Source organism: Drosophila navojoa, chromosome X, assembly GCF_054131105.1.
Source record: "Drosophila navojoa isolate 15081-1374.11 chromosome X, UAZ_NAV_1.0, whole genome shotgun sequence".
NCBI classification, from domain to species: domain Eukaryota; kingdom Metazoa; phylum Arthropoda; class Insecta; order Diptera; family Drosophilidae; genus Drosophila; species Drosophila navojoa.
The window spans coordinates 28,597,412-28,624,780 of record NC_142895.1 but is presented as its reverse complement, the minus strand read 5'-3'; the positions used below and the strand labels follow the sequence as shown (position 1 = coordinate 28,624,780).

Below are 27,369 nucleotides of genomic sequence, written 5' to 3'. Positions count from 1 at the left end.
GACATTTTAAAAAAAAGTTGAAGTCTCTAGCTCTTATATCTTCTGAAATCGACGCGTTCAAACATACGGACGGACGGACAGACAGACGGACAGGGCTCAGCTCGTCGCCCTGATCAAGAATATATATACTTTGTGGGGTCTGCCACGCCTCCTTCTGCCTGTTACATACATTTTAGCAAAACCATTATACCCTGATTTCCCATTTTCAATGGGTTCAGGGTATAAAAATTTATAGACGTAGCCTTTCTCAGGTAGCCTCATCACCGTAGGTCGGCCTGCCATAAAACATGGGCAACAGACGCAAATGGCAAAGGTGTGTTGTGGGTATGTGGCAACTCAGCGAATGTACTTCCGGATGTTAAGTCATTCAATGGGTTCGTACGTGGCCGATATGGTAACTTATGGCTCTACAGTTGCTATCTGGCTCCCAGCATGCAGCTCAGTGAATTCGCAACGGTGCTAGACGAGCTTGCCGAGGATGCTAGGGGTCGGAAGGCCATTATAGCAGGAGATTTTAACTCTTGGGCGTTAGGATGGGGCAGCCCCACAACAAATGCCAGAGGCCCTATCCTACTGGAGATCTTCGCAACACTAGATGTTGCACTGCTCAACACTTGCCACGAGTTCACCTTCAGTCGGGCTGGGTACGGATCTATAATTGACATTACTTTTCATCCCTCTTTCGGGAAGCAACGTGGAGCCATTGCGATAGCTATGCGGGCAGCGATCATACGGCACTTCTGTTTGTATCGGCTGGATACTTTTGATCCCGCGGTCTTTTCAGAGGCTATTTAGTCTCTGGGCACAATTGTTAATGCTGAGGCCAGAGCATGCCAAATGGGAGCCCAAATTCAGAGGGCCAATAGGAGCATGGTACGTCGCAAACAGTTCAAGCGACAACAGGAGCCTATGTATTGGTGGAATGTACAAATATGTAGGTGACATTCGACGCAAATGCATCCAGGCGAGAAGAAACTATGTTTTTTGAGAAACAATTAGCTTACCGGGCAGCTAGAAATAAATTGAAAACGGCCATTCGGACAAGTAAAAGAGAATGTTTCTTAGAGTTGTGTGACTCAGCCGAATATGACCCTTGGGGCAGGGTCTGCTGCATTTTCTTTAATTTCTAATTTGATCCCAATTGCCAATATGAGCTGCAGGCAGGCAGTGGACTCTGCACAAGCGCAATTCGTCAATTGCTGGATGTGCGATGATATGATGCATATTAAATGTGCAGGTCTCACTGGTAAAAATTGGTAGTGAGGGTGTTCGCTGGTCTTGTCCGATTTGTTTAGAAAAACAGATCAGTTTTTCTAAAATGTACAGCGCTGTAAGGGCTAAGTTTTTAAAACTGAAAAAGATTTTTAAGCAGTTATCCAGTGATATGGCTGCTGCTGAAAAAATATGAACCCAGTATAATTTCGAGAGTCCCCCTTCTCACTTGGAGTCTTCATCGTTGTTGGTACCTCCCTCTCTACCAACACCGCCATCTAATTTGCTTGCCCCTCCCTCACCTTACGCTTCAGTTTTGTCATCCGCTCCTAATTCACTTGATCCCATATCACCTGTTCCTGAAACTCAGGTCCTTGTTCAAAAATTGGAATCTTCTCCAATTGTTGTTCAAGCATGAGTGTCAATAATTCAGCCACTCCCGGCAATTCCTTATCTGCCGTCTCTCCTCGAAAGCAAGTTTTCTTATCTAGGCTTTTATCTGATACGACATGTGAGGCAGTATTTGATTTTATTGCAAGCAAGACTTCGGCTAATGTTTTTATATCGAAGTTTAGCTTCGCAACTCCGCGTGAAATTGCTTCTTTCAAGATAAATGTGCCGGTAAAATATTTTAAAACTTTATGTGATCCAAACTTCTGGCCACCTCATGTAGTTGTTCATGAATTTAGACCTAAAAACCGTAACAGATCGACTCCTATTTCTGTAAATCTACCTTCGGTGCAATCTTTCCAATTTTCTTCGCAGCTATCTCTGATTTATCAAAATGTACGTGGCTTAAATTCTAAAATGAAAAGTCTATTCTTACACAGTAAACCTGGAGTAAACCTGAAAAAAGTACAGAAAAAGTATATTAGGTTGAAAAAAAGGTTTATTGCTTTTAAGCGGGCTTCTAGATACAGGCGGGTTTCACTTAGAGTTCGGAATATCAAGAAACCTGCTAATGCCTTCACGACAATTCATAATTTAACCCATGTTTGCGAACAGTCAAAAGTGTTAAAAAATAATCATTTATATAATAGGGCTGAAAGGGTTCTCTCGCAAAATATTAGTTTTTACTCTGCCAAAGCTTATAATATAATATATCTTAGGGACGTTCTTCATTTAAGACTCCCATCCAAGAAATTAAATCGAGAGTCCAGAGTTGTTAACAAATCTGCAGGGCATCGTTGAAAACATGAGTGATAAGGGGAAATTCGCCGTATTAGTTTTTGATGAAGTCAAAATCCAAGGGTTTGAAAATGATGGCGAGAAGAGATGGTTTTTAGGTCAACAGGTCTGTGTTTTTCTTATAAGGGGTCTGTTTGAAAATCGGAAGTATGTATTGAGCTATACAGTTTCTGCTAAAGGAATTAAATACTCCGATCTTAAGTCTAAAGTTGAGGCAAACATTCGACTATCGCAAACATTGGGGCTTAAGGTCAAAGCTATATTTTGCGATCAGTGATCCAATAATAGGGCAGTTTTTGATAGATGGGGCACTGGCATCAACAGTCCTAGTTTTTCTGTCAATGACCACATCTTGTGAAGTCGTTAAGAAATATTCTTTTGAGGCATAATATTTCCACACCTCAGGGCACAGTTTCATGGAATATAATAAGAAAACTTTATGAAATCGAAACTAAAAATTTAACGCGCACACGTCCGAAATTGACTCCGAAACATGTCAGTCCAAATTGTTTAGAGAAAAGGAAAGTCAAATTTGCCACACAAGTTTTTGGCCACAGTGTAGCTGCAGCGATACGTACAGTTGTAGATTCTGGCGGGTTTGCTGATTGTAAAGATAGTGCTCTTGCAACAGCAATGTTTATTGACAAAATTAATAAGCTTTTCGACTGTTTAAACAGTCATGTAATACTTGATAGTAATCCTTATAGATACGCCCTTTGGAAAAACTAAAATGCTCATGAGTACCTTCAGGAAATAAAAGATTATTTTCATAACCTAAAGTATCCACAAAAAGTATATTGTATTGATGGGATGATTATTACAATCTCATCTGTAATTGCTTTAGCAGAAAATATTTGTAATGACAGCAGTGATATTTTCTTTGCTTCCACATCCAAATTGAACCAGGAAATGTATTTTATTTAATTAGAAGTCGGGGAGCAACTAACACAAGCCCAACCGTTTTTGAATTTAATACTATTATATCTAAAATGCTTTCAATGAAAATTTTGACATCTGCTTCTATTTCTGGAAATTGTATTCCAGGTGAAGATCTCATGTTAGCTAATATAATAAGGAATAGCGGATCTAACCTATCAGTATTTAATGAGCAGTGCGCCACGAATTCATCTGTAGAACAAGATCCAGAGGTTGAGGTTGAATTGTCATGCAGATGCATGATGCAACCATTGCAAATATTCAAAATGTTTTTAATGAAAATGCATTACGATATTTTGCTGGATATCTTCTCTACAAATTACTACAAAAAACTGATTGCCAAACTTGTGCGAATATTTTAAAACCAGCAGATGAAATGCAATGTTCATCAGAGTATTTTATACTCAATGAAAACCTCCATTATATTAACCAATATCTTAAGTTGAAAGCCCCTTCTGACCATTTTTATGAGCTAATAAAACATCACTTTGAAATATTCAAGAAAATTTTCGAAAAGAAGCCAAACTTAATGAAAAAATGTACAGCTGAATCTATCTCACATTATGAATGGTTCTCCCCTACCCACCCCTGCTTTGACCATCGAAAATTCTTGCTCAATCAGTTTGTATTCATTTTAATAAGAAAAATTGTACATGACTTACAGATAGCATAATTAGTAAACTAGTAATTTAAGTAAACCCCCAAAATGCTTCGACAATAATACACTTGAATACATAAATATAAAACACAAAACATATAAAACATTTTTCTATTTATTGCTTATTAACGGTTAAGACACCTAACGGATGCCTCTTTTTAAAAATGGTCGATTTGGGGCTTATACGGATGCAATTTAAAAAAGTCCTTTTGACCTGTTGATGTCAACATTCATCTTTTTAAAAAAGGGTAAAATTTACCTGCATATATATGCACAAGTGCTATTTTGCCCAATGGGTTTGATCAGGTACTACATATATTTATTAAAATTCATTCTGATAGGCAAACGCATGATTATAGAAATAAAATCAGGTACTCAAATATACAAAATCGTTCACATAACAGTCGTCGACTAGACCTCGTACCGAACGGTTGTGTTATCTTAAAATTCAGTTCACAGCTTATAAATATTTCTGTATATAATTAAGAAGAGAAACCAGAGACAGGTGTTGTCGGCTAAAGTTTGCCACACGCGCGCAATCGCTTATACATACAAGTCACGCCTCACAATGCTGATTTTCGCATCCCAACAACAACAATCAAATACATACATACATATGTATGTGCGTGCGTGTGCAGAGCACAAGATTTACCAATTGCTGCAAGGCCTTGCAGGGGCAAGAGTTGTGCACACTGATACATGCGAATACTCATACAAATAGCAAGAGACTAGAAGTGTGTGTGTGTGCATGCTCTTCGCGGGTCTTGCTGTTGTTTGCGACGATCCCAGCTCTTTCCTTTTGAGTGAAGGGTATACCGAGATCTCAGAAGTTTTTGCCAAGCTCATACAAAATCTTAGCGCTTTCATGAAGGGTATGAAAGCGTGAGGCACATAAAGAGTATGTTTTGGCGACGAGCAAGAAGTGTACGCAACTCCTGCTGCCTGTGCAGATTGTAAAGTACGAGATTTGCCGTCTTACGGACTCTTGCACTTCACACAGACGCACCATGTATGAGCATAGATACATATGTATGTATAAATTTATATATGTATATATATTATTATTATTGCTAATCATGTTTATAAATGTCTGTGTATCCATAAAAACTTCGAATGGGACATGAAACTCAAACTGTATATATATATATATTGCCCAAATCACTGATTAAGTGATAAATGCCATTCGACAGTCACTCTACAATTTAAACCATACATATGTATGTAGGTATGTACATACTTGACAAACATCTCATACATACACAAGACCGACCAACGGTAAATTTTCGGCTTCTCAATTAGCACAAGCATCAAGAGTTGCGCACAAATGAAGTTGTGTGTGTGTGTGTGTGCATGCTCGTCGCCAAAACGTATTTTTATGCGCCACACGCTTTCATACCCTCCTAGAAATAATCATGAAAGAGCTAAGATTTTGTATGGGCGTGGCAAACGCATTTAAGATTTCGGTAAAGCCTACACTCAAAAGGAAATCGTCGCGAACAAATTTCAACTTTTGCGCTATGGCGAGCTTGATGATTTGAGATCCCATAGAGGAAGAGAAGAGAGCGCATTGATTTCGTCGTGCAATCTGTTATTAGCGAACGAGCCAACGAATACCGAACCGAGCAAATACGAAGTTTGTTGGGACCCACGAGACCGATTTTTCGGTGTGGAAAATATTTGTTCTGCATGTCTTTTTGGTTATGACAAGAATGTACTAAAATTGGCATAACATTTACTTTTGGATGGTCACTCTAAACCAACATATGTGAAGTTTTTGCTAAAACAATTATTTAACAAGAAAACGATTAAAGAAATTAATAAAAGAAACGAGAAAAGGAAACAGATAAATGGACAACGCAGGCATAAACAACCTAGGCGACCGTTCAAATTTGGGCATCGGGCGAGTGCATCCGGCCGATCCTCGTCTGCGGCCCAGAGATTCCACTAGAGCAGAACAAATGCGTCTAGAAGAGGTTCGAGCGCACTTAAAAAGGCAGCGGATGCCCGGGATACCAGTGCCTTTACAAGCTGAGAACGGTCTGCAACAGCACCATAGCGAGGAAGCAGCGACAACGGGCTGCGACTCCTCGTCACCGGTGAGCCAATCGAATGAGAGTCTATATTCAGACTGCGTGGGCAATGGACGTAATTCGCCCACGCGCTCCCCATGGCGGCCGGCACGTGCCCCGACGCCGTACCGGGTGCAGGTGGACAGCAGCGAGGAGGAAATCATGGAGCTGTGCGACTCCGAGCCCGACGGAGACAGAGACGGCCAAGACAGCGGCGCCGAGAGGGATGCCATCATGTGCGACTAAGAGGCGGACAAGGAGGGCGGAAGGATGGTGGAGCAGGGCAGCAGGCGCACGAGGAACGCCATCTGTTCTACTGCGCCTTGGCGTGAATTGGTTGGGTCGCCGGCGTCCGGTGTCGGAATAAACAGTCGAAATAAAAAGATATTAAATTAAACTGACAAAGCATAGTGTATTTACTACAACAAGAAGAACTCTGTGGTCTGTTGAGGTATTTATCATTCGGACTTGGCCGTCAAAGTTTGTCGGTAGACCCTCGGGCCCAACTTTGCCAGTGGCAAAGTCTTTTTACCATTGTAATATATTTATAGCATAAACAATAGTATGACCAAAGATGATATGCATCATAGATTTTTGGCGTTGGCGTAATGCTCATACTCATAATTGATTTTGTAGCAGGTTTGATCAACTGCTTTATTGATATACATATGTACATTTGTACGCTCAATGTGAATTTCAAACCATACTAAATATATTTTTATTTTATTTTTTTTTAAAGCTTCTTATCTTTTGTTATACTTTCTAGTCTGAAATCCGCTGCTTTATTTGTTTTTTTCGAATACAGAAAAATAACCATATATACTAGTTAACAAGGCTGATATTCCAATAGCATTCTATACTTCTTTTTGCATTAATAAAGATGTCCTCTGCCAACCGGTTAATTAACAGCGACTGCACTTTGGCCCCTTTACTAAGGAATTTTTTGGACTATTTATTACTATTACTAAAAAAGTATATTATGTAGCCTTTAAAAGCAACAAATCAATAATAACAACAAGCAATTGTATTACCAATCAAGTAATTATTGGTAATATAATTGCTTATTGGCATTACTGATTTGTTGTTTTTATACCCTGAACCCATTGAAAATGGGAAATCAGGGTATAATGGTTTTGTTAAAATGTATGTAACAGGCAGAAGGAGGCGTGGCAGACCCCACAAAGTATATATATTCTTGATCAGGGCGACGAGCTGAGTCGATTTGGCCCTGTCCGTCTGTCCGTCCGTCTGACCGTATGTTTGAGCGCGTCGATTTCAGAAGATATAAGAGATAGAGACTTTTTTTTTTATATACAGCGCGGATGTCGAGTTTATCTTTAAAAATCGATAACTATTCCTGATATTTGTTTATTCAATAGAATCAAGGCAGACGCCACTGTAGCTAATTCTGAATGATTTTTAATTTTTTCAAATTTGTCAATTATTCAATAGAATATGTAGACCATATGCTGAAAGTTTCATTAAATTCGGTTTAGTCAATCGACGTTAAAAAATAACAAAATGTTTGGCCAATTAACAAACGCACGTGCTGCAGCAACAGCAGTTTTCCTATACGTGTGCACACATACATTCAAACATCTTCTAGCACATTCTTAGAATCACATCAGCAGTTAGTTTCATTTAGTTCTGCTAGATGGCGTTGCATCAGTGAATCTAGCTGTAGTCATATTCGTATTTGTTTGTGTATGTTGCATTTGTATTACTTGTTGGTGTGTGTATTGATGGTATTGTGTTGATGCGGGCAAATGCAGTGCTTGCTCTAGTTGCTGTGTATGTGTGTTGAGTGAGTTTCTCGTGGTGACGTCGAGTGAAGTGCTGAGAGGAGAGCGAGTGCGCGTGCGTCGGGGTGGGTTTTTGAGTTTGCATGTGAGTGAGTATGAGTCTGATAATCGTTTATTGGCAATGGCCGACTTGCGTTGCGGAGAGAGTCGCCTTTTTGCGTCTATTGTCTCTCTATCTCCCAAGCCGTTCTCGGGCGACTTGCGTTCGGCCATTTTTGACACCTTTGGATAGCGGGGAATATTGAGAGCTTGTATATATACATATATATACATATATATATATATATATATATATATATATATATATATATATATATATATATATATATATATATATATATATATATATATATATATATATATATATATATATTGCTTTATTCAATAATAGCACTGTTTGGTCAGTGATAATAGCTTAAGACTAAAGACAATTTTTGTTAAAGGCAATATTATAGGCTGCTGAAATTGCGCAGCAGACAAAGAATGTCGGCGTCAGCTAGACGCGTCGTTCTCACATTTTCGGTTTGCAACACTATTGCTATGCAATAGCAAAATGCAACGGCATTCTGTCAGGCCGGCGCCACTATTTATGATTTGGCTAATTTTTGAATCGCTTTATTGTATTTGAATATTCTGTGTGTTGTGGACCTTGTCAGTATGAATATGTCACTTCCCTCTTCTTAAGAGGTAAGCCTGCGACTCAAAAAGACCCTTAAGGTAGTTTTTGTGCTTTTGATATGATTTTGTTTCTAATATACTTATTAATTGTGGTTGTTTTATATGTATATGCGCATATTAATATTTCTAATACAATGTTGTTCAATTCATTCTTAACTGTTTATGTGTTTGTAGCCATAATTATCGAGGGTATGACATAGTTTAAATAATATTAGTGGATTAAAATCTATTGGGATATAGGATGTTATTGTCATTAGTATTATGTATATATTTGTACTTGATTTATTTTCTTTCATTTTTATACCCTGAACCCATTGAAAATGGGAAATCAGGGTATAATGGTTTTGTTAAAAGTATGTAACAGGCAGAAGGAGGCGTGGCAGACCCCACAAAGTATATATATTCTTGATCAGGGCGACGAGCTGAGTTGATTTAGCCCTGTCCGTCTGTCTGTCCGTCCGTCCGTCCGTCCGTATGTTTGAACGCGTCGATTTCAGAATTTCAGATATAAGAGCTAGAGACTTCAACTTTTTTTTTAAAATGTCCGTATATATCACGCGCAGATCGAGTTTATCACTAAAAAACGATAACTCGTTCCGATACTTTTTTATCGATAAAAAACCTTATCGAAGATCAGTTAAAAAATTATATCTCCTACATCTTTCAAGCTAGAGTCTCCAAATTTAAAACGTATATTAAGATACATTTTAGACAATTTCGGTTTTTGTTAAAATTTACCCCCCACCCCTAAATCCACCCCCTCACCCTCATCTTTGTAAAAGTCGTATATCAAATACTAGAGACTTGTACTTCGGTATACACATACATTTAAACATCATCATTACGTTCTGTAAGTTTCATTACGATCGTACGTCTAGAAATTAAATTATTCAACAAATAAGTTCTCATAATATTGCCAACACTGCAGCGCAACCCAAGCGCAATCGCCTGTATATGCGTGTGTGTATGCGTGTGTTTGTTTGTATGTGTATGTGTGGGCGTGTATTTGTTTGTATGTGTGTGTGTGTACGTGTGTGTGTGCTAATTATTATTGAAATATCAGTTCCTTGTAGGGTTCAGGGGATCTCGTAGTCGAGCAGTCTCGACTAGAGCTTTCTTACTTGTTTCAATTGTGTATTTATAGTAACGTGTAACTCTATTTTTGTTAGTAATTTGGTAATGATCTGAACCTAATTTTTCAACATTTTTATTGGCTTTAGAGGGATTTTCTAGTTTGCCCTTTTGTAGCGGTCCATTTCGATATCTGGTATCGACATCGCATTCTTGTCGGTTACTGCCGATTTTGTTTATTACTTTTTCTCTTGTTTTCTTGAATGTCTAGTTTAGGTTGCCCACCATATAGAAATATATGTGCAGGAGTTTGTCCAATTGTGTCATGTTTTTTTTTTTGTGATTGTAGATGTAGAGAATAGATTCTATTTTACTGAGTTTATTTTCTTCGTCATTTAAAGTATTGATTATTCTAATTTTTTCGTTTATTGTTTTATGTGGTCGTTGGATGTCTGCTATTCCTGTTTTTGTTGTATTTAATTGTAATTCTACTCCTTCACTTTCGAGTCATTTTTTAGTGCTAAACTGGAAAATGCGCCGTCTCGGTCAGCTTTTAATAATATTGGCTTTCCCAACTGATTAAATATACGCATTAATGCATTCTTGCATTCTATCCCATCTTTTGTTTTAATATTTCCAAGAGTAACGAATTTTGAATAAGTATCTATGCAACTAAGATAATGCTTGCCTTCAGAGGAATAAATGTCTACTACAGACTTATCGCGACAATGTTCGGGTTTGGGGGTGATTTTCATTGGCATATTTGTTTCTCTGTGTTCGGTTTTTGCTAAGTTGCAAATGTAGCATTCGTTTATTATAATTTGTATTAGTAATTGGCTGTTAGGGAAATAGTAAGTTTCACAGAAGAGTTTGTTTGTTTTTTGGATACCAGGGTGTAAGAGTTTTTCATGGGTTTTTAAAGTAAGTTCTTTAAATTCAGCATATGAGTCTATATATTTTAATTGGATGAGGCTTAGTAGAATTTTGGTGTGGCTAGTGTTAATAATTTCGTGCGTTTTGAATGGAATTACGCTAGTTTTTGTACAAAAGAAGTCCATTAAATACGCAAGTTTTTTTAAAAAAGAACTCAATTAAATATTTTTCAGCTTGTCTTTAGTCATGTTATCGTATGTAATGTGAATTATTGATTTTTTGAAATAATTCTGTTTTTATTAATATTTGGAATGCCTTTAGAAAATATAATTTGTCCTTTAAATGTGTTTATAGGGTTTTCTGTGAGGCCAATTAAATTACTGTTGTCTTCGTCAGCGCTATGTTGTGTTTCTTCTCGAAATAAGTTTGTTCTATTTTCACTCGCGATAAAACGTCAACTAAGTGGTTTTTATTGTTGGATATTTTAGAATTGCTTTGATCTTATCAGGATTGGGTTTTATTCCATCCTCAGTTATGACATGTCCTAGGAAGGTAGTTTCTTGTTTTAAAAACTCACATTTGTCAAGTTGTAATTTTAGATTGGCTTCAGAAAGCTTCTCTAAAACTAATTGTAATGAGAGTAGGCATTCTTTTAAGGATGTTGAATAAACAATTATATCTTCAAGATATATTAAACAGTGTTTATTTAGTAATGGTCGCAGGACGTTATTCATGCAACGTTGAAAGGTTGCAGGTGCATTCTTTAATGGTGGCTTTAATAACCATGTTTAGTGGAGAAAGATGTTTTTTTTTATGGAATCTGGATGCATTTCAAGTTAATGAAATCCTCTTACAAAGCCTACTGTTGTGAAATCTACCTAGTTTTACTAAAGTCTCTTTATTTATTTTGTATTGGGTGCCTGTCATTTATGGTTACCTATTTAATTTTCTGTAGTCAATCACAATTCCAAATTTCTGCCTACGTGAAGCATCTTGCTTTTTAGGTACGATCCACATAGGACTACAATAAGGGGAATTGCTGGGGCGTATAATAAGGTATATAATCTAACATGTCTCGAATTTGGAGCTCAACTTCGTGCTCGTACGCTTTTGGATAGCTGTATGGTTTTGTATACAAAGTAGTGTTAATAACATGTTTTTCTTGATTACTGAAACTAAGCTGGTTACCTTCATTGAATTGAATGTGTTGATATTGTTTCAACAAGTTTATTAAATTACATTTTTCTTCTTCATTTAAATGGTCTAGTCGGTAAGGGTTTGAATTCTTAGGTTCTTGTTTTTTTAGAATTGTCTCTGGATAGATTGTTGATGTTGTTGTTGTTGTTGTTAGTTTCAAAAATTGGCTGAGTTACGAAATAATTTTGATGTGTAATCGGAATATCGTTGATTAATTTATACTTTCTATTGTATAAATTATAACGGCTTATATCTGCAAATAGATCAGAGGAATCCTGGTCATAACGAGTTTTTTCAGTACCAAGGACAACTAGAAGACTTGCGCTTTAAGTTTACAAATGAGTAAAATTGTTGAGGATCTCGAGCAAACTGACGTTTGCAACGTATAAGATAATTCTCATAAGAACGAGTATTTGAATGATTGAAATTAGACTTGGCTATGAAATACTTAGACCAGTCGACACTAGAACCAGACTTTTTATAGTTCTTAAAAAATTTAGATTTAATATTTCTTAAATTCGAAAGAGTCTTAGTGAACCAAGTTTAAACGGTCCAAATACGGCAGAGAGGGACGCACACATCCAGAATAGAGTTTAAGGTTGTATAAAAAAGTGATACTGTCAAATTAATATCAACCGACTCATATAAATGGGACTAGTCTGTTGAATTGATTAATTCGTTGAACAAAGGAAAATCGCATTTGCGATAACAGCGACATGGCTTAGAAGGCAAGGGGTTATAAGTGAGATGATTATCAACAGCTAATAAAACCTCTAATATGGGGTGATGTATATCCTCAGATGAGCAAAAAAGAGTTTATCTCACGACATTAATGAGCGAATCATGATTAATAAACACAAGATCAAGTGTGCGATTTAGATGATTAGAAATAGAGTTAATCTGAGTCATAGACAGTTTAAAGCATTCATCAAAAAGACAGTGATTAATTGTCGGAACAAAGTAATTTGCATTACAAGTTGAGGACCAAGAAGTATTTGGAATATCAAAATCACCCAACACAAGAAACAAGTATCTATCATTCACATGCTCATAAACTTTTTTAATACAATTCTTATGTTGAGCATAAACTTGTTGTAACGAGTTATAAAGCGCAGATGTGGAATAGGAGGGTTGGTGCAGTGCACGCGCTGGATCCGGCCATTGGGTCATCGGGAGATGGGACGAGGGTATGAGGAGGGGAACTGCAACTCCTAGCGCTGCCAAGATATATTTATAAATAACAAGAAAGAAAGCTCTAGTCGAGACTGCTCGACTCATAAATTTCTTTAATACAAGTTATATGTTCAAAAACAAAACTTTTACATCAGACGAGGGAAGGATGTAAGAGCATGTGTTAAATAAGGAGCCCGATGAGAGAGCTAATTTAACCCTCATAATCTCTGCATCCTAAAGGGACAAAAAGCTTAACACTTCGGAGTGGATACTAGATTTAACAGCAATCAACACGGTCAAGTCTATAAATAGTGAAATTATTTGACAGGATCTCACTATTTTGAATATTATTACTTAGCCACGTTTCAGTGAAAGCAATAATATCATATTGAACACTGAAACTATGTAATAATAAATTTTTAACTTTAGTATTTAAGCCGCGTACATTTTGGTAAATCAGGGACTTATGAGAAGAAGATTGTGAACTATTCAGTGTTTTGGTATAATTTTCGATGTTGATGGAACAGAAGGCAGATTCAAGGAAACAGGAGTCCATTTATTACGATTCCTAGGTTTGAGTGCATAATATAACAAGTAAGAAGACTCTAGTCGAGACTGCTCGACTAGGAGATACCCTGAACCCTCCAAGCTGATATTCTTATCATTCTGTACTTCTTTTATGCACGCACACATACATACACTTGCATCCACCCTCACGCGCCTGTGCTCTGCTAACTGCGCAGTAAGCAGCGACTGCGCTTGGGCTGCGCTGCAGTGTGGGCAATAGTATGAGAATTTATTTGATGAATACACGAGTATACACGAGTATGCACAAAAAATTTCAGCTCTCTAGCTCTTATATCTTCTGAGATCTCGGCGTTCATACGGACGGACGGACGGACGGACGGGCGGACGGCCAGACGGACAGGGCTATATCGACTCAGCTCGTCGTGCTGATCAAGAATATATATACTTTATGGGGTCTGCGATGATTCCTTCTGTCTGTTACATACTTTTACACAAAAACATTATACCCTGATTTCCCATTTTCAATGGGTTCAGGGTATAAAAATAATTTTCGATGTTGTTATCCAAATGTGGGACAGGGGCGTGAGTTTCAATAGAAGCATCAATAGGAGAAACAGATTTGGGTCCAGGTGAAGGAGGATCTAGTGAATAAGGAGCCGACGACAAAACAGAAGCGCAAGCTGAGTGAGGAGCAAGCGAATTAGGTGACGGTACTATTACAGAAGAAGTTACCGACAACAAAGGAGTCTCCAATTGAGAGAGAGGACTTTCAAAGCCATACTGACTTAATATTTCTTCAGCCGCAGCCATGTCCCTGGTCAACTGCTTAGAAATCTGTTTCAGTTTTAAAAATTGAGCCCTCACAGCGCTATACATTTTAGAAAAGTTTATCTGTTTTCCAAGCAAATCGGACAAGACCAGCGTACGCCTCCACTACCACTACAGAGCAGATCAAAAGTCCACAGCGAGAGAGTAACTTGCACAGCACGAAAATCAAAGATTCGAGAGAGGCAAATACAACAGCAGTAGATAGTGAGATCAATTATGCAAGGGTGAAAGTGGGGAGAGCGCCACACTAACAAGCACAGAAAGGGTGAAAGTGGGGAGAGCGCCAACAAATAGAAACACTAAAGCAAAAATGCAAATAATGAAACTAATGAACCGACGCTGCACACAAAGCTCCACAGTGAACAACGGATCAAATCTTGCACAGGAAAATATAGATATTTGCAATATTAAACCGAACCGCAATTATGTGGAATTTAATAAGAATATTTAACTAAGGAAACAAGCATAATTGCAGAGCACAAAAGTAAACACGTCTATTAACTCTCACTGATGCAAGTGCTTTAGCACCACTCGATAGCCTTTTAACTGGCGTGGCTGGTGAGTGTGCAGTTGCAGCTTTTCTTGGTGCAGCACACTCGGCACCGCATTGTATGTATCGAGGTCATGGCACTGAATACGTAGTCCTCGCCCAGCACCACCAGTAGCTTTACTGCTAAATCTTTTCACTGCTGGATGCTTATTCAGCATATCCGGCAGTGGCACTATATCAGCCACCAGCGGCAAGAAGATAGCTGGTATCTTGTGCTTGGTGACTGTCTCCTTCGTTATTGGCTGTTGTTGCTGTTGTTGTTGGTGCTGGGGTGGAGCTGTAGGGGCAGAGGCGGGGCTGCTTTGGTTGTGGTGATGGCTTTGTTTGTGTACTCGTAGTGGTGTTGTTGCTTGTTGCATGCTGTATTACAGCTTTGTGTTTTTTGCTGCTTTGCTTGTCGTTTTGTAGTAGTTGCTGTAGCTTTTGTTGCCGTCGCTCTTGTATTAAACGTGTAGCAAAGTCACTGGCGAACTGTGGTGTGTTTAGTATCGGCTTTGTAGCATCGTCGTTATCGTCAAGTACAGTGTTTCTTCGTTTTAGTGGTGATTGCACTTGAACTTGTACGTCATTGGCAAGTGGCAAGAATGGCGGCACATGGCTCAGCCATCTTGCCACTGAATTCGCGCTTGTAGCATTGTTTTTTGTTTTTGTTATACCCTGAACCCATTGAAAATGGGAAATCAGGGTATAATGGTTTTGTTAAAAGTATGTAACAGGCAGAAGGAGGCGTGGCAGACCCCACAAAGTATATATATTCTTGATCAGGACGACAAGCTGAGTCGATTTGGCCCTGTCCGTCTGTCTGTCCGTCCGTCCGTCCGTCCGTCCGTCCGTCCGTCCGTCCGTCCGTCCGTATGTATGAACGCGTCGATTTCAGAAGATATAAGAGCTAGAGACTTCAACTTTTTTTTAAAATGTCCGTATATATCACGCGCAGATCGAGTTTATCACTAAAAAACGATAACTCATTCCGATATTTTTTTATCGATAAAAAACCTTATCGAAGATCACTTAAATAATTATATCTCCTACATCTTTCAAGCTAGAGTCTCCAAATTTAAAATGTACATTAAGATGAATTTTATACAATTTCGGTTTTTGTTAAAATTTACCCCCCACACCTAAATCCACCCCCTCACCCTGATCTTTGTAAAAGTCGTATATCAAATACTAGAGACTTGAGCTTCGGTATACACATACATTTTAACATTATGATTACGTTCTGAAAGTTTCATTACGATCGTACGTCTAGAAATTAAATTATTCAACAAATAAGTTTTCATTATATTGCCAATACTGCAGCGCAACCCAAGCGCAATCGCCTGTATATGTGAGTGTGTGTATGCGTGTGTTTGTTTGTATGCGTGTGTGTGTGCGTGTATTTGTATGTATGCGTGTGTGTGTGTGTGTGCGTGTGTGTTTGCCAATTATTTTTGAAATATCAGTTGCTTGTAGGGTTCAGGGGATCTCGTAGTCGAGCAGTCTCGACTAGAGCTTTCTTACTTGTTTTTGTATTGGTTTTTGTATTTGTATTTGCTTGTGCTATTGTAGCATTTGTAAATGTCATAGCATTTGTTGTAGTTGTAGTTGCATGCATAGTTGTAATTGTCCGAGTGCTGAGCTTTGTACTCGTAGTGACGTCATCGATGTTTGGTTTCAGTTTAGTTGGGTGACTTTGTTTTGAGCGTGAGCGTGATTCGTGTGAGTGTGAGTGTGGTTGAGTGTGAGTGTGAGCGTGATCGTCGGGGTGGTTTTTCATGTTTGCATGTGAGTGAGTGTGTGTATGAGTGATGGTCTCTCTTTGCAGCAATGGCCGATCGTTGCTGCGGAGAGAGAGCCGCCTATTTTGAGTGCTTTCACTCTCGCTTCTCTCCAGGCCGCTCTCAAGCGACCGGCGGCCGGCCATTTAGGACGCCTCGTATGGCGCCTTTTTTGGCGCCTTGAGTATGGGTGATAGGGTGTGTACTTACCAATATCCATCCTCTTATTCACGAAGATCTTGGCGGCGTCCGGCTCCTCTGCGCTGGGCATAACGTAGGCGGCGGCGAAGACTTCATCCCCGCCAACCGAGATTGGCGATGACTTGTGACATCTTGTGTGATTTAGATGCTGTTTCACTACGACATGCAAGCTTATTTCGAAGTACTGAAACAAGCAGGTGATCTCATGAGTAAAACAAACATCATTTGCGAAAAATTGGGTGATTTCAACGAATACTGCATAATAGTGAGCAACAAAATAATGTTAAAAATGAAAAATATTAGAGAGAAAAATATTAAATTATCACCCAAACAACCAACTAGATCAAAACGGTTCATAATGTTTTTCGATATTGGCACTGAAAACAGACTGGAAGAAAACATGCAGACACTAATCAAAAACGAAAAGCGGCTAAATGATTATGTCAGCAACCAAACATCCATAATCAATGCAACATTAATCCTTGTACATGCCAACGCAAAGGAAGTTAATAAAAACTTTGAAATAGTCACAAAGGACATAAACAAAATGGCAAGCACCATGAAAGAGAACTTTTTCTTTTATAAAGATTCCATTAAGCTCTTTACCGAAGATCTCCAGTCAGCAGTAATTGCCCTGGCGACGGATATTAACCGAGGAAAAGTGCACCCATCGCTAATCGAACCAAATAAGAACTCGAAAAGATCCAACAGAAAATGAAGAGGAACCAACTTCATCCTGGCGAAAACTCGCCAAAAAGGCTTCAGTTGGTGTACTAACTAGTGAAAGCGCAAGCTATATTTAAAGACAATATGCTTGTCATAGACGCAAGGCTACCAATACACATAAATCAGCAGCTGAGACCAGAAGGATAGAACTGTTAGTTTTATTGACTAAATATGTAGACAGTTTAAGGGCAAGCAGTTAATTTATGCTTTGACGATAAAGCTCGTCTCAATAGATCTGACCCGGTTACTTGCTCAAGGTATTTGGATTTTTGCTATAGGTAGTTTTTGAAATTAATGAAAATGGAGGGTGGTATTTTCGGTCGCCACTACGTGGTTAGGTTTTACTGGCGAGATGAGTTAAGGCCCTCCCCATATTCATGGAATGTTTTTGCTGAAAGATGCCTCATAATTTGAATTGACTGGTCGGTTAAGCACTCCTCAAGTAAAGAATTTTGTTGATCAGTTTATTACAACAGTAGAGAATAACCCAGATGTGGCTCCATTTTTGGAATACCAAATCCACAATCAGGGGCAATCGGAATACTATACCCACCTATCTAATATTCCATTAGATAAAATATTCCAAATTTAGATGTAGATCGGAAAAATTTTGAAAAAATCTAATGCATATTAGAATATCCATTTGGTCGTGCCACTATTGATTAACTTTGCAATTTCAACAATTTTTTGGCTCATGACCAGCCCAACCACTTCTGTGAATGCTATATAAATGCACTTCGGTCGACCAAAAAAAAAATATATATATATATATATATATATATATATATATATATTTTTTTTTTTTTTTTTTTTGTAAAAATTTTTATATTTTATTAACGAGCTTACTGCTACCATAATGGCAACTTAATCTAGTTCTACATTAAAAATAATAACAAACAGATCTAGACTTAGATTACATATTTATGTGTTAATTTTTAATATTACTTTAATATTACTATTAATATTATATTAATATAGTTTTGTTTTGTGAAATATTTTTCTTTTATATTTAATTACGTTATTACTCTTTTGGGCAAGTCCGTTGGGTGGCACTTCTTGAGGCGTCTCTTCCTCGGCTTGGCAGTTAGCCGTCTGGCTAGTACGTTGCTGTGGCTGTCAAGACGGAACGTGACTGTAGGACATATCCCACCTTTGGAACCTTTAGATCCTTTTCGATGTCTCGAGTCCTCATGTACCATGGGGCATCACAGATTCGCCTCAGGATCTTTGCTTGGGCGACTCTAATTTTTTCCAAGTTTGATTTGGATGCAATGCCGTATACTTCTAGGGCGTATTTCCAGATCGGGATTAGGATGCTTTTATATATCATAGTTTTACTATAAAGTGACAGCTTGTTTTTTGGTGCAAGAAGCCATGCCATTTTTCTGGATTTTGCCATTATTGACTGCCGTACCATGGTAGTATGGGCCTTAAAATTTAGCTTCCTGTCCAGTAAAACTCCAAGGTACTTGTATGAGCTCTTTTGTGGGATTCTGGAGCCAAGCATGGTGATGCCGCTACAAGACAAAGTTCGTGTGGTAAACGTGACATTTACGCACTTGCTGGTGTTGATGCCTATATTCCATTTTCTGGTCCATCCTTCAAAGCTATTTACGTACTGCTGCAAGGATTCCGTGGCTATGTTGATGCTAGGACTTCTGGTCAAAACTGCAGTGTCATCTGCGTAGGTTGCTAAAAAATATTTTTAAAGCGATTATTTGCAGCTATAAAGCTAAACTCTTATAATAAAACTTCTATAACAACGAGCAAATATTGACATTCTATTTTGTATCAGACCCCTACGCCTGCTGCAGCTATGTTGTAAATTATATTGAAGAGTCGCAGAGGGGTATCTGCAAATTGTTGCGTGATGCGGTCAGTGAGATTAGCAGAGGAAATGTTCCTATTAAAAAAAGTTGAAGCACATAGGTAATAGGTTTATTTCGGGAACTGAAATATCGGCCCAAGAAGTTGTTTACTGCTGTTTGGGTATTTATCCGAAAGCAGTAACGCTGAGGTATATATTAATATTTCGCTACCGGAACATCGGGTTAGGTTTTTTAAGTCTAGGCGACAGTTGCAAAATATGCTCGATGATTCAACTGATACCTTTCTATTGGGTTTTATAGAGCAACGACCTGATGCTATTGAAAATGTATACTTAGCTGGTTTTGTGGCTCGACAAAATAGGTATGATTTGGATAATCTTGATATACCCAGCATTTCAGAAACACCAAATCTCATGCTACGCGATAGCAGTGGCAAAGACAAAATTCAAGCATAATTAGATATCGAAGATTTAGTATAAATATTGATAGATGAAATTATTTGATGTATATTTGTATATATGAGCGGAGAAGTTCCAATAAAATAATCATTAAAGAACGAAATGCGCTGTGATATTTTATTGCTGATTAACAAATTAACCACGTAGCTAACCGTCTCCTTCTTCCCCTCTTGATTAACCCGCCGCGGCACAGCCCGTCTCAATAATAGGTAGAAATAAAGAACGCGCATGGGAGTAGCGCCCGTTCGCTGGGAGGACAAACCCGCAGCTCTTGCGTTAATGTGTCGAATGACGTCCCCCGCATTACCTAGCATCACTCGATACCCGTTCTGTTGGCGCGGTTGGTGAATATTCAGCTGCAACTGCTCACGATGCAGTACACTCAGTACTGCATTATATGTACCAATATCGTGGCATTGGATACGCAGCCCTCGCCCAGCACCACCAGTAGCTTTAGTGCTAGATCTTTTCACTGCTGGATGCTGGTTAAGCTTATCCAGCAGTGTCACTTTATCAGTCACCAGAGGCAAAGAGATTGAAGGTAACTTTTGCTTGGTGCTGTTACTATTACAATCAACTTATTAACTTTATAGCGTAGGGCATTTTTCAATGGCGACTGCCAGTTTGAATGACTTCGCTTATGCAGTAGTGGTGGCAGCAGCTGAGAATGGCTGCGGCCATAGCTCGCAAATGAGAGTTGATCGTTTTTTCTTACGTACATATATGGTATATACACTGCTTCGTAACATAACCGAAAAGATCGTGCAGACACGATCTCGCTCTGAGCGGCTCTCTTCGTTTTGTTTTGATTCGGTTTCTGTCAAGCGCTTTGCATTGACTCATTCGTGCGACGCTCTCAATGAGTGTCGCGCAAAGAGCAATACGATTATCGCTCACACAAAGCCACTCAGCAAAATACAGTTTGACTAAAAACTCAACAGAAATGATCTTTGCCTTCGTGTGCATGTAAATACATGCATACAGACGTAAATACATACATACGCAAAACACGATTCGCTTGTTTTCGTTTACGATCAGTGTTGGACTTGAGCGAAAATGTCTCGCTCAGAGCACGAGCGAGCTGAGCCGGACGCGAATGTATTTTATTGTGTGAGTGTAATACACTCATTTACAGACAACAAAAAAGTGCCAACAGTGACTACAACCAATTCGGAATCACATATTGATGGGGCGTTTTCAAATTTAAGCAGTGAGGTCACCACAATACTATTTTTATAAGTGTTGATAATGTTTGATGTTATTTTATATTTTTAATAAATCATATATAAGCAAATATTAAGTTTTTAAGTATGGTATAATAGAATAATATAATATACTAATAATTTTTATGTTATAATAAATGAATAATGAAACAAAAAGCAACAATATTTTATTACTTGAGTTGTCTTTCTTGTTGTTGTTGCATGTGTTGTTTTTGCATGTGTGTTGTGGACATGTGTGCTGTAGTTGTTGTTGCCGTAGCCGTAGCTGTAGTCATATTCGTATTTGTTTGTGTATGTTGCATTTGCATTACTTGTTGGTGTGTGTATTGATGCTATTGTGTTGATGCGGGCAAATGCAGTGCTTGCTCTAGTTGCTGTGTATGTGTGTTGAGTGAGTTTCTCGTGGTGACGTCGAGTGAAGTGCTGAGAGGAGAGCGAGTGCGCGTGCGTCGGGGTGGGTTTTTGAGTTTGCATGTGAGTGAGTATGAGTCTGATAATCGTTTATTGGCAATGGCCGACTTGCGTTGCGGAGAGAGTCGCCTTTTTGCGTCTATTGTCTCTCTCTCTCCCAAGCCGTTCTCGGGCGACTTGCGTTCGGCCATTTTTGACACCTTTGGATAGCGGGGAATATTGAGAGCTTGTATATATACATATATATATACATATATATATATATATATATATATATATGCTTTATTCAATAATAGCACTGTTTGGTCAGTGATAATAGCTTAAGACTAAAGACAATTTTTGTTAAAGGCAATATTATAGGCTGCTGAAATTGCGCAGCAGACAAAGAATGTCGGCGTCAGCTAGACGCGTCGTTCTCACATTTTCGGTTTGCAACACTATTGCTATGCAATAGCAAAATGCAACGGCATTCTGTCAGGCCGGCGCCACTATTTATGATTTGGCTAATTTTTGAATCGCTTTATTGTATTTGAATATTCTGTGTGTTGTGGACCTTGTCAGTATGAATATGTCACTTCCCTCTTCTTAAGAGGTAAGCCTGCGACTCAAAAAGACCCTTAAGGTAGTTTTTGTGCTTTTGATATGATTTTGTTTCTAATATACTTATTAATTGTGGTTGTTTTATATGTATATGCGCATATTAATATTTCTAATACAATGTTGTTCAATTCATTCTTAACTGTTTATGTGTTTGTAGCCATAATTATCGAGGGTATGACATAGTTTAAATAATATTAGTGGATTAAAATCTATTGGGATATAGGATGTTATTGTCATTAGTATTATGTATATATTTGTACTTGATTTATTTTCTTTCATTTTTATACCCTGAACCCATTGAAAATGGGAAATCAGGGTATAATGGTTTTGTTAAAAGTATGTAACAGGCAGAAGGAGGCGTGGCAGACCCCACAAAGTATATATATTCTTGATCAGGGCGACGAGCTGAGTTGATTTAGCCCTGTCCGTCTGTCTGTCCGTCCGTCCGTCCGTCCGTATGTTTGAACGCGTCGATTTCAGAATTTCAGATATAAGAGCTAGAGACTTCAACTTTTTTTTTAAAATGTCCGTATATATCACGCGCAGATCGAGTTTATCACTAAAAAACGATAACTCGTTCCGATACTTTTTTATCGATAAAAAACCTTATCGAAGATCAGTTAAAAAATTATATCTCCTACATCTTTCAAGCTAGAGTCTCCAAATTTAAAACGTATATTAAGATACATTTTAGACAATTTCGGTTTTTGTTAAAATTTACCCCCCACCCCTAAATCCACCCCCTCACCCTCATCTTTGTAAAAGTCGTATATCAAATACTAGAGACTTGTACTTCGGTATACACATACATTTAAACATCATCATTACGTTCTGTAAGTTTCATTACGATCGTACGTCTAGAAATTAAATTATTCAACAAATAAGTTCTCATAATATTGCCAACACTGCAGCGCAACCCAAGCGCAATCGCCTGTATATACGTGTGTGTATGTATGTGTGTGTGTGTACGTGTGTGTGTGCTAATTATTATTGAAATATCAGTTCCTTGTAGGGTTCAGGGGATCTCGTAGTCGAGCAGTCTCGACTAGAGCTTTCTTACTTGTTTCAATTGTGTATTTATAGTAACGTGTAACTCTATTTTTGTTAGTAATTTGGTAATGATCTGAACCTAATTTTTCAACATTTTTATTGGCTTTAGAGGGATTTTCTAGTTTGCCCTTTTGTAGCGGTCCATTTCGATATCTGGTATCGACATCGCATTCTTGTCGGTTACTGCCGATTTTGTTTATTACTTTTTCTCTTGTTTTCTTGAATGTCTAGTTTAGGTTGCCCACCATATAGAAATATATGTGCAGGAGTTTGTCCAATTGTGTCATGTTTTTTTTTTTGTGATTGTAGATGTAGAGAATAGATTCTATTTTACTGAGTTTATTTTCTTCGTCATTTAAAGTATTGATTATTCTAATTTTTTCGTTTATTGTTTTATGTGGTCGTTGGATGTCTGCTATTCCTGTTTTTGTTGTATTTAATTGTAATTCTACTCCTTCACTTTCGAGTCATTTTTTAGTGCTAAACTGGAAAATGCGCCGTCTCGGTCAGCTTTTAATAATATTGGCTTTCCCAACTGATTAAATATACGCATTAATGCATTCTTGCATTCTATCCCATCTTTTGTTTTAATATTTCCAAGAGTAACGAATTTTGAATAAGTATCTATGCAACTAAGATAATGCTTGCCTTCAGAGGAATAAATGTCTACTACAGACTTATCGCGACAATGTTCGGGTTTGGGGGTGATTTTCATTGGCATATTTGTTTCTCTGTGTTCGGTTTTTGCTAAGTTGCAAATGTAGCATTCGTTTATTATAATTTGTATTAGTAATTGGCTGTTAGGGAAATAGTAAGTTTCACAGAAGAGTTTGTTTGTTTTTTGGATACCAGGGTGTAAGAGTTTTTCATGGGTTTTTAAAGTAAGTTCTTTAAATTCAGCATATGAGTCTATATATTTTAATTGGATGAGGCTTAGTAGAATTTTGGTGTGGCTAGTGTTAATAATTTCGTGCGTTTTGAATGGAATTACGCTAGTTTTTGTACAAAAGAAGTCCATTAAATACGCAAGTTTTTTTAAAAAAGAACTCAATTAAATATTTTTCAGCTTGTCTTTAGTCATGTTATCGTATGTAATGTGAATTATTGATTTTTTGAAATAATTCTGTTTTTATTAATATTTGGAATGCCTTTAGAAAATATAATTTGTCCTTTAAATGTGTTTATAGGGTTTTCTGTGAGGCCAATTAAATTACTGTTGTCTTCGTCAGCGCTATGTTGTGTTTCTTCTCGAAATAAGTTTGTTCTATTTTCACTCGCGATAAAACGTCAACTAAGTGGTTTTTATTGTTGGATATTTTAGAATTGCTTTGATCTTATCAGGATTGGGTTTTATTCCATCCTCAGTTATGACATGTCCTAGGAAGGTAGTTTCTTGCTTTAAAAACTCACATTTGTCAAGTTGTAATTTTAGATTGGCTTCAGAAAGCTTCTCTAAAACTAATTGTAATGAGAGTAGGCATTCTTTTAAGGATGTTGAATAAACAATTATATCTTCAAGATATATTAAACAGTGTTTATTTAGTAATGGTCGCAGGACGTTATTCATGCAACGTTGAAAGGTTGCAGGTGCATTCTTTAATGGTGGCTTTAATAACCATGTTTAGTGGAGAAAGATGTTTTTTTTTTTATGGAATCTGGATGCATTTCAAGTTAATGAAATCCTCTTACAAAGCCTACTGTTGTGAAATCTACCTAGTTTTACTAAAGTCTCTTTATTTATTTTGTATTGGGTGCCTGTCATTTATGGTTACCTATTTAATTTTCTGTAGTTGTTAGAGCGTTAAAATGAAAAACACTCCACATTTGCCGAATTCAAGATCTTAACTGAACTCTTTATTGCTTAAAATCCTAGTTCTTATATACCTAACAGAGACTCTTAAAACTACTTCCAGTCACTGGAAGGGTGCATTTTCTCACACAAACAAGTGCCCAAATGTTTACTTAAGTGTCCCTTTTTTTGAATCTTTGGGCCCAGGCTCACGTTACATTTACATATATTAGACGCTGCATTGGTCGCTGCAACTAAGGGATGACATATTTATTACTTTGTGTCGGATAACGCGCAGGTTATTCGAGTACTGTCTCTATTTTTATTATTATGTATGTTCATGTTTGAACATTCTGCCAGGGGCCCAAAAATGTTGTGGTTGTAAAAATTTTTATTTTTTGTTTGATGACTCGCAGGTCATCCAGTATTCGCATGTTTTCAAACATTCTGCCAGAGGGGCCAAAAATATATTTGCTTTTTTGTTTTCATTTTAATATTAGTTTGATAACGCGCAGGTTATCGAGTATTTTTCTGTATATTTTTTATATTTTAAATTATATGGGACCAGGAAATGTTATAGCTTTTAATCGCCTCTTTACATTACATTTTCTTATTGTATATATGATTAATATTAATGCAATCAAAATACTTATTAACATAGAAGCATGACCTGATATGTGATGAAAATGGAGCCCTTTTAATTCTATATGGCTCTCCTTCATTTGCTGTATTGCTATTTGTAAATGCTCAATTTCTTTCGTATGATTTATTCTTGACAGTGCTAATGGGTTCCAAACTATTTTTGGAACGTCAACAATCTTTCCTACGTATGAGGGTGCGATTTTCTCGTATCTTTCAGTGTGAATATCATTATTATGAGCTATTATGGTCTTATCTCCTGATCGAGCTGTGCAATCTGATTTCATTTTCAACACACCCTGTTCTGGTAATTCTATTAGTTCTTGCTGTGCTCCCTTGCATCGTACGCTTAGCTTTTCATTAATCGGTACTTTAAATAACCACCTACTTTTACCTTCCAATTCAACCCAGTATGTTTTTGAATGAACTAATGTTTGATAGATACAGTTCGCCGGTCGGTTTGGCTTGAATGGTGATATTTCGCAGCTGTTATCGTTGGCATTATCCCAGGGCCAGTTACCTTCACATATGAGCTTGTTTGGTTGCCATTTTTTGCATTTATTTAATGTGGCTTCGGCCATTAAGTGGTAAGAATCAATTTCGAAGTTATACACTAAATATTCTGTTCTTTGGTGTACCATTATCATTTGGTCGTCATTGTAGACTGGTATTGGGATAACCTTATATAAATGAGATGGGTATCTGCTGAATAGCGGAATCTTGGCGTTAACTATTATTTTGTTGTCTATAAAGGTTCCTTTCGTTGTAAGTAATTGATATATTTCTTTTAGTTCTGTACCTGTCCTTTTCCCTGGTAAGACTAAATTCTCGGACAAACTTTCTTTTATCTTGGCTATTTCTTCCCCAAATTGGTAAGGCTTCAATATAACCGGGCTTAATCTGCTATGATTTATATCAATTAGCATATTTATTACCCCTGTTTGAATCTTGTCACATTCTTCAATTAAGGCATTTAATTGATTTGTTATCATAAAGAAATTAATTGCTTCCTTATACACATAATACGATTCTTTTAGCAATTCTGTCATATTGTCTATACGTATATTCATGTCATTGAAATGAATATTGATTTCCTCAGTGGTTCTTTTGAGTATATTTGCTGTGGAATCTATTATTGATGTCTGTTTCTCACTCAATTTTTTTATGTTATGTTGGTTGTCTAATAAACTGACCATGTTTTCTTCTTTGAACGGAATTGTTACAACATATCTACCCCTTGAATCAATTTTTGTTGTATTCTGAAAATTTTTCTCACAAAATTCTATCTCTTTGACATCTTCTTCTTCTTCGTTTTCTAATTCCCAGAACCGATCTAGGTCTTCTATTGCAATACTTGTCGCTACTATCGTTGTTTTACCTTTTGATTTTGTACAACCTGATACAATCCAACCAAATTCAGTCTTTTGCCCAAGTAATCCATCTATCTTTACTATCCCATCTTTTAGTACGTGTGGATATAAGTCTGCACCTATTATTATGTCTACACGACCTGGTTTATAAAATTGTGGATCAGCTAAAGTGAAATTGTGCCATTGAGCCATGTCTATATTTGCTTTACTAACTGGGAGAGCTTTCATTAACTTTGATAATATGATGGCCTCAACCCTAAACTGTTCTTTATTTGGTTCTCTAGGTTTTATTATTAGCTTAACTTTGTGTTTCGACCTACAAGTATTTTCTGATGAGACACCACTTATTTCTGTCTCATTTCTGATTCTGGGTAAATTTAGCAACTGTGCGGCCTCCTCAGATATAATTGTTTTTTGAGATCCACTATCTATTAAGGCTCTTAAGTTAATATAATTCCCCTTTATTGCTTTAACTTTAATTATCGCTGTGGCTAATAAGGCCTCTTCATTTGTTACTACTGTATTAACTTTTTCTGTATTTATATGTAAC

General features: G+C 37.4%; 1 long non-coding RNA gene across 1 annotated transcript in view; it reads left to right on the top strand.

Moving 5' to 3' along the window:
* Positions 1 to 27,369, top strand: part of LOC149090768 (uncharacterized) — a 152,124-nt gene that overhangs the window by 57,691 nt on the left and 67,064 nt on the right. The window lies entirely within an intron of this gene.